The following is an 8,974-nucleotide window of genomic DNA, read 5'->3' as shown; positions in this document are numbered from 1 at the left end:
ACAGACTGGGAGGTGTTCAAAAGGGATGCAAACCTAGAGTATTACACGTCATCTGTGCTGTCCTACATTCACTTCTGCACCGACGCTGTTCTACCCACAAAAACAATCACGGTTTTTCCCAACCAGAAGCCATGGGTGGACGGCACAGTGCGGTCCCTGCTAAAAGCCCGGGATGCAGCCTACAGAGTAGGAGACAAACTGGCTTATAGCAGGGCCCGAAAAGAATTGAAGAAGGGCATCCAGCTGGCGAAACATCGGTACAGGCAACGCATCGAGGAACACTTCCACGACAACAACACCCGCAACATGTGGAAAGGCATCAAGACCCTCACTGACTACAAGCGTAGTGAGCAGCAGGTCAGTCACGACCCCACTCTGCCTGACACTTTAAACAGCTTCTTCGCACGCTTCGACTCTCCGAGCAGAAGGACTGTATATCTTCCTCAGCCAGAGGTGCAGCACCAGCCTCTCACCCTGCAGCTGCACCAGGTGACGTCCACCCTGAGGAGGATCAACACCAACAAGGCGGCAGGCCCAGATAAGGTGTCAGGTCGGACACTGAAGTCATGTGCGGATCAGCTAGCAGCAGTTTTTCTGGACATTTTCAACATGTCGCTGCAGCTCTCCTCAGTCCCTGTCTGCCTGAAGTCCTCCATCATTGTGCCTGTGCCCAAAAAATCCACTGTCACCTGTCTCAATGACTTCCGTCCTGTCGCCCTGACCCCAGTCGTAATGCAGTGCTTCGAGCGGATCCTCCTGAAGTACATCAAAGACGCCATCCCTGCGGGCCTGGACAGTCTGCAGTTCGCCTACAGGGAGAACCGCTCTACGGAGGATGCTGTCTCACTAGCACTTCACACGACCCTGACTCACCTGCAGCATCCAAACACTTACGTCAGGATGCTGTTTGTTGACTTTAGTTCAGCGTTTAACACTGTTCTCCCGGACGTGTTGGCGCTGAAACTGCACAATCTGGGTTTGGCACCATCGCTCTGCTCCTGGATCAGCGACTTCCTCACCAACAGACCCCAGGTGGTTAGGATACGGGGGTCCACCTCCGCACCGCTGGTCCTCAACACCGGAACGCCACAGGGTTGTGTGCTCAGCCCAGCCCTCTTCACTCTCTTCACACAGGAGTGCTCTGCCATCCATCCCACAAACATGGTTGTAAAGTTTGCGGATGACACCACCGTGGTGGGTCTCATATCCAACAATGATGAGACCCACTACAGAGAAGAGGTCCAGCACATCACACAATGGTGCTCCAGGAACAACCTCATCCTGAACACCACCAAAACAAAGGAGGTCATAGTAGACTACAGGAGGTCCAGGAAGACTGAACACGCTCCACTCTGCATACAAGGAGAGGGAGTGGAGCGTGTAGACAACATCAAGTTCCTGGGAATCCACATTTCCTCTGACCTCTCATGGAGTGTGAACACTTCGCACCTGGTGAAGAAGGCTCAACAAAGGCTCTTCTTCCTCAGGAAGCTGAAGAGGACTGGACTCTCTCCTCAGCTGCTCACAAACTTTTACAGAGCCACGATAGAGAGCATCCTGTGTCTCAGTGTGACGGTGTGGTACGGCAGCTGCACGTCACAAAACAGGAAGGACTTAGCCCGGGTGGTGAGAACTGCACAGGGGATTGTGGGCCGCCGTCTACCTGATCTGGACTCTGTTTACACCGCACGACTCCAGAGGAGGGCCAGACGGATAGCAACAGACCCCACCCACCCAGGCAACGCTCTTTTTGCACCACTTCCATCAGGAAAACGGTACAGGATCATCAGATCCTCCACCAAAAGACTCAGGGACAGCTTCTTCCCCAGGGCTGTGAAATCAATAACCCCCTCCCCCCCCTGTAGCGGATGACACAGGTCTGGCACTAAGCTGCACTTTATATTTATATTTATATTTATAATACAACTGCCCCTTTTTCCCCCCTGCACATTTCCCTGCACTGTTCACTTTTTGCACATTTCACCTGCAATAACCTTTCTTGTTTTCTGTTTTGTTCATTCGTACTTTAATGTTTGCTGAGAGTCTCGGGAGGAAATTTTGTTATGCTTGCATAATGACAATAAAGAATCTTGAATCTTGAATCTTGAATCAAATTGAAGACCAGTCGAGCTGCCGCATTCTGGATGAGTTGCAGAGGTCGTATAGCGCATGCAGGAAGACCAGCCAGGAGGGAGTTGCAGTAATCCAAGCGTGAGATGACAAGAGCCTGGACCAGAACCTGTGCCGCCTTCTGGGTTAGAAGAGGCCGAATCCTTCGGATGTTGTGCAACATGTATCTGCAAGATCTAGCTGTTGCAGCAATGTTGGCAGTGAGGGAGAGATGGTCGTCAAGTGTCACACCCAGGTTCCTTGCGGTATGAGAAGGAGTTACCACAGAGTTGTCGAGGGTGATGGTTAGATCTGTGGTGGGAGAGCCCTTTCCTGGGAGAAAAAGAAATTCAGTCTTGTCGAGATTGAGTTTCAGGTGATGGTCAGACATCCACTGAGAGATGTCAGTCAGACAAGCGGTGATCCGTTCTGCTACCTGTGTGTCGGAGCTGGGAAAAGAGAGAATGAGTTGGGTGTCATCGGCGTAGCTGTGATAGGAAAAACCATGAGAGCGAATAACCGAACCAAGAGAGTTGGTGTATAGAGAGAAGAGGAGAGGGCCCAAGACAGAACCCTGAGGGACCCCAGTAGCTAGAGGACAGGGTTCCGACACGGATCCTCTCCAGGTTACTCTGTATGTTCGGTTTTGAAGATAGGACGAGAGAAGGGTAAGTGCAGAGCCTGAGACACCTAGTTCTTGAAGGGAGGAAGTAAGGATCTGGTGGTTAACTGTGTCAAACGCTGCAGAAAGATCCAAGAGGATGAGCACAGAGGAGAGAGAGGCAGCCCTGGCAGTGTGGAGTTGCTCAGTGACAGCAAGAAGTGCAGTTTCGGTCGAGTGACCTGCTTTAAAACCAGACTGAAGAGGATCAAGAAGGTTGTTCCGGTGAAGGTAGGAGGAGAGTTGATTAAAGATAGCGCGCTCCAGAGTTTTGGAGAGAAAAGGAAGAAGTGAGACAGGTCTGTAGTTATTTACTTCAGACGGGTCAAGGGTGGGTTTTTTAAGGAGGGGGGTCACTCTGGCCTCTTTAAGATAGTCCGGAAAGCAACCAGATGACAGAGATGTGTTAATGAGGTGGGTGAGGAAAGGAAGAAGATCAGAAGCAATTGACTGAAGAAGGTGAGAGGGGATAGGGTCAAGGGGGCAGGAGGTGGGGCGGGCAGAGGTTATTAGGGAAAGAACTTGATCCTGAGATAGAGGGGAGAAAGAGGATAGAGAAGGAGCTGAATGTGTGGTTGGTAGAGTGGTGAGAACAGGAGGTGGGGTTGAGAAAGAAGAGCGAATGTCATCTACCTTTTTTGTGAAGTAGTTGACAAAGTGAATTGGTAGAAGGGAGGAAGGAGGAGGGGGGGTGGGGGGATCAAGGAGGTTAGAGAAGATAGAGAAAAGTTTTTTGGGGTTAGAGAAAGAGGATTGAATTTTAGTCTGATAGAAAGATTGTTTGGCTGCAGAGATAGAGGCAGTGAAGGTGGAGAGAAGAGAGTGATAGGAAAGCAGGTCATCAGGGTGTTTTGATTTCCTCCATTTTCTTTCTGCTGCCCGTATCGTGGCTCTCTCAGCACGCACTGAGTCCGACAACCACGGGGCTGGGGAGGACTTACGAACCCGCCGGGAAGTAAGAGGACAGAGAGAGTCAAGAGAGGAGGACAGAGTAGAGAGGAAGGTGTCTGTGGCAGAGTTGGGATGCATGAGGGAGAAGGAGTCAGCTGAAGGAAGTGCTGATAGAACAGTTGAGGAGAGAGAGGAGGGAGAGAGAGAGCGAATGTTGCGACGGACAAGTGCAATATCCGATGAGATGAGATCATCAGATTGGGAGAGTGGGAGAGAGTAGGAAATGAAGAAATGATCAGAGACATGAAGTGGGGTTACCTTGAGTACCTTGAATATTGTAGGGGAGGAAATATCTACCAGCAAGTAACAATCTCTCCCCAAGAAGTATTCTGTCTTTCCGGCGTTAGCAAGAGGTTTTCCAAAGTAAAGTAAAGTATAGTAAATATTTCTTTAATCTGAATACATTTAAACAACAATTAACTTTACTTTTAAATATTGTTGTGAATTAAAGTTAACCAGTCATTTGAAATGTAAACCCTTTAAGAATTCAATCCTATTGTCAAGAAATCTGACATCGGTCTAGTTCAGGGATGGTTTATATTATAAAAACCACTCAGTGACCTTTTTCCACATAGAAGATTAGACCTAATGCCTAGGTTGAAGTATTCAGAGGTCAGAAATGTAACTCAACAGTTTACAGGACATAATACTCAATCTTTTCTATTCAACTCAGAGGTGGAGGGTATGAGTGTTAAATCTCACCATATAACTAGACTAAATAAATTTCAATAACACATTCTTAACTATTTAGAACAAAAGTCTCAACAAGGCAATATTAGAAATGAAGGATTAACATACCAGTTTATTGAAATATCCAGTAGTAGAAAATACAGCCAGTAAGTTGTGTGACACACAGTTGATGTGTGGGAGCTTCTGTTAAGCTGACCAAACTCAACGGTGAATGGGAGCTCTGTCCCTTATATCCAAGATATCCCACCAGAATACAGACACTTTACATTTACATATCCATTGTGATTTACTCAGTGACAAGACGGAACAGCGAGGACGCAGAGGTCTTTTAATAGTCTTTATTGACACTCTTATCAATTCTCAAGGCAGGTCCTCTTTGCTGAGGAAAAACAACAGCGTGGCTATGAAAACCTATAGCAATTTGCGAGTGCAACGCTCTACAAGAGAGACGTCGCGGAACTATGAACGTGGAACAAAAAAATCACTCCGAAGAGGAAACAAACTTAGACTTTGGTTATCCTAAAAAAAACTTAAACAGAAAACTCTCCAAACGGAGGAAAAACAAGGCTCTAAGCACTTCAAAAGAAAACAATCTCTAAGCACAATCCTAATGATTGGCGATCCTTAACTAACTAAGAATGAAATCAAAACGCAATCTAAATGATTGTATCTAAATAGTTAAAGGTAGTGATGGGACGAGCGACACTGGTGCATCAGCACTGTGCCGAGAGCTCAAGAGGGAAACCTTGTATCGGTGCGTGTATTGCTTCAAGAAAGAATCACGTGACCGATACAGGAACTGTGTCGTTTGGATGTGCCGCGCCAAAGTGTGTTTATCAGGAAACAAACTGTATCAACATGTCGTGGGTTTGTCGGATGGAGTTTTGCTTGATCATGGATCGTCCTAGGACGTTTTCCCCGGTGTGGAATAATTTTGATCTTGTGACGCCAAACAAGGTAAATCTTTTTCTCCTTTATGTACTATTTTTTACGGTGGCGCATTGCAATCACTTTATCAGTTTATCAAGTGAATGACCTGTGATTCATATGATAGTCAGTTAAAGAGCCTTACAGTTGCTTTATTCATGTCATCATGTAATTATGAGATCCTGATCTCGTAATCATGAGATAGGGTGTCTATTTTGTTTAACAAGTGAATGCAATGTTCTGGTAAGAGGTTTGAATTGTTTTCAGATAAATTAACTTTTTATGTTATTGTAGGTGAAGTGTCGGCTCTGCTCCACAGAGCTATCTTATATCAATAAGATCACTTCATCAATGCTGAGGTATTATAGAGCTCGGCATGGCAATGAAGAATTGGCAGATACTCGTGAGAGTACCCCAGGTATGTTAAAATTCTCTCTAAAAATTGTGCTAAAAAAAAAACATGCATGCAAAACGACAGGCTCCAGGCCTGGTATCGAACCTCCAACCCTCTTGCTGTGAGGCGACAGTGCTAACCACTACACCACCATGTCGTCTTATGTCTATTTGATATTGTTTGTAAGAATTACAGTCCTTTTATTAAGCTTTTGACAAAATAGTTCCTTTTGGCTTGCAGTTCCTAACAAGCAAGCAGTGGATGAGGCAGTGGTCAATATGATCATCAAAGACTGTCAGCCACTCAGCTTTGTTGAAAATGAGGGATTCAGGGAGCTCCTGAAGCTTATTGTACCCTCGTATGCTCTACCCAGCAGGAAGGTATGTTTAAGAATTTTAATTATATGTTTGTACTAACTATATAACTATATTTTATTGGTGTAACAGTATTTGTATGGTTATTTTCAGACCATCAAGGACTTGGTGAGCCAGAGATATGAGGAGGAAAAGGAGAAAACCAAAAAGGACCTCCAGAGTGCTGTTGCTGTTACTTTAACAGCTGATATGTGGACGTCCATGAATATGGAGGCATATCTAGCTGTTACTGGCCACTATGTGGACAAAGAAAGCCATGAACTCCATTCATCAGTCTTGGCAGTGCAGCATTTTCCTCAGAAACACACTGCAGAAAACATTGCCACGGTGAAAAAGGAGCCTCATGGAGGAGTGGGGCATAGCAGGAAAGGTCAGGTGTCTTGTCACTGATGCAGCAGCAAACATGACTGCATGTGCTCGAATGCTGCAAATACGGCATCTGGGTCGAAGGTCATTCCCATGATGAGAATGCTCCACATTGAGCTTCAACGTCAGGTCACAACAGTAACACAAACAGCTGCTCAGCAACTGGCTGAAAACCTGAGGAAGCGGCTAACTGACGCTATTTGCGGCATAGAATCTCTCAGTGTGATGACTCTGGCAACTCTGTTAAATCCCAGATTTAAAAAGAATGGATTTCTTAGTCAGCAAAAAGGCAAGTGAAGCGGTGAAGAGACTGCAGTCAGAATGTGCAGAAGAAATGAGGAGCCAAGAGCCTGACCCAAGAGAAGAAGAGCCTAGCTCTTCACATGGGTCAGAACCCAGTTCAGGTATGAAAATACATTTTTGTGGCACTTTGTGATATGATTTATCATGTGATAATGAAGTAATGATTAACTATTTTTTTAGGGCACAATCTCTGGAAGACTTTAGATATGGAGGTTGCAGAAACCCAGACGACGAGGAACGCAACAGCTGACTCCATTATTGAAGTCCAACACTACCTGGCAGAAACAAACACACCCAGAAACCAAGATCCTTTGCAATATTGGAAATGGAACCAGAACGTATACCCACATCTTCATCAACTTGCACTTAAAACTCTCTGCTCACCATCATCATCTGTACCATGCGAAAGAGTTTTTTCCATGGCTGGGGAGCTGGTGTGTAAGAGGAGAAATCGCCTTGGAGCAAAGACACTCGAAAAACTTTTGTTTCTCAATAAAAATTCATGAACTGATCACTTTTTTGTCTTTTATTTCATATGATTTAACAGTTAAGTTGACAAATGTGCACATAAGTTAAAAAATTGTAACTCTGAATTTTTACTCTAATTTGCTATATTTTACATACCAACTCAGTTTTAGCATTTACACGAACAAGGACTTTCTTTACCTGCAATGATTTTATAACTACTGCAGGGGTCACTATTGGGTGACCAACACAGTATCAATACAGTGCCGACACAGTTTGTTTAGTGTGTCAATACACTCCTTGAGGTATCATCGTCCCATCACTAGTTAAAGGTAAGTCACAATCCTAATGATTGGAATTCCTAAAGAGGCTGTGAAAATTAACCAACAAAAAATCTCTCCCAAGGAGGAAAAATAAAAGGGCTATAAATCTGAACTAAGGAGTCAGCTATCAAGCTATGATAAGAAAAACTTACAAATAAAATGTCGTTCACAAAGAGGGTCAGAAACTTGAGAATTCTGTGGCTGTGACGAGGAGCTCGGGTGATCAGGCATTGGCGATGACACACTGGCATTGAAACAAAGAAGCAGAGAGTTTTTAAGGTGCACATGGATTGATTGTCTGCAGGTGTGTGTAATCAGGCCGGCAGGCCGGCAGAGGAGGGGGCGGGGCAAGCTGCCGGAGTGACACTCAGGAATGCTATTTCCATCTGAGGACCTTTTAATCTACTTCCTGCACTGAGAACATCAGACCTACATACTTCAAATGAGACAGTGTTTACACCTCAGAGTGGTGGGACTGTCCCCAACTGATGAGGTTTGAACCTAGTTGATTAATTCATTTACCGATAATCAAAGAGCAGAATATACAGAGTGATGACATTTCGTCTATTGTCTCCAGGGTGTGGTCTCACTGTCTTACAATATCAATCCATACACAAGTGTGTCCAGTACAACAAAAGCACACAATCACACTCACAATCACACGTGAAAATAATGACTCAAGGTAAAAAAACCTTGATTGTTGTAAGACTTAGCAGGTGAAGTAATAAGTATATGTATAAGTGATATTTGAGTATTTTCTGTCTCTAGCAAGACAAGCTGTTACACAATTTTAACTGACATTTAAATGTCTCCTTTAGTGACATCTGCTTCAGTGTCAAGACCACCCACTGACACTAAAGAAAAACAACCAACGCTGCTAGTGGATGGTAATTGCACTTGAATTTGTGCCTCTATCTTAAATGCCTAAATCAGTCAATCCATTACAAGTTGTACTTAAATGATTTTAATGTGGAATGCTTTTTCTTACCTGGTTGTCTTTCTATCTAGCCCCCGCTGCCTTGCCGACAGTGAAGACACCTGTGCCCCTTCCTGCTGAGCTGCAGTTTATGGTCAAAGAGCTAGAGAGGACTGTCTCTGCACCAGGTGTGTATCACAGGCTGACTGACATATGCAGTTTCATTTAATGAACAATGTCTATACTGTTGCCCATATGAGTTCTTTCAAGGCTGTGCAGCGGTGGTAACAAATATGGTAATCATGTAAGTATTGTTACGACTGTCGTCGTTATGTTGCTGTGTGTGTGCTTTGTGTGTGTGCCCTGTGATTTTTTCAGTCAATTTCCCAGGTAAATTGCTGTGTGTCCTAGCCGTGCCAGGATTGGTGGACTGGTTTTGGGCCCTGCCGCTCGATTGGCTGCACTTGATTTACCACCTGGTACATAAGGAGCCAA

This window comes from Solea senegalensis, unplaced genomic scaffold (assembly GCF_019176455.1).
Source record: "Solea senegalensis isolate Sse05_10M unplaced genomic scaffold, IFAPA_SoseM_1 scf7180000017446, whole genome shotgun sequence".
NCBI lineage: Eukaryota > Metazoa > Chordata > Actinopteri > Pleuronectiformes > Soleidae > Solea > Solea senegalensis.
This window is presented reverse-complemented; position numbering follows the sequence as displayed.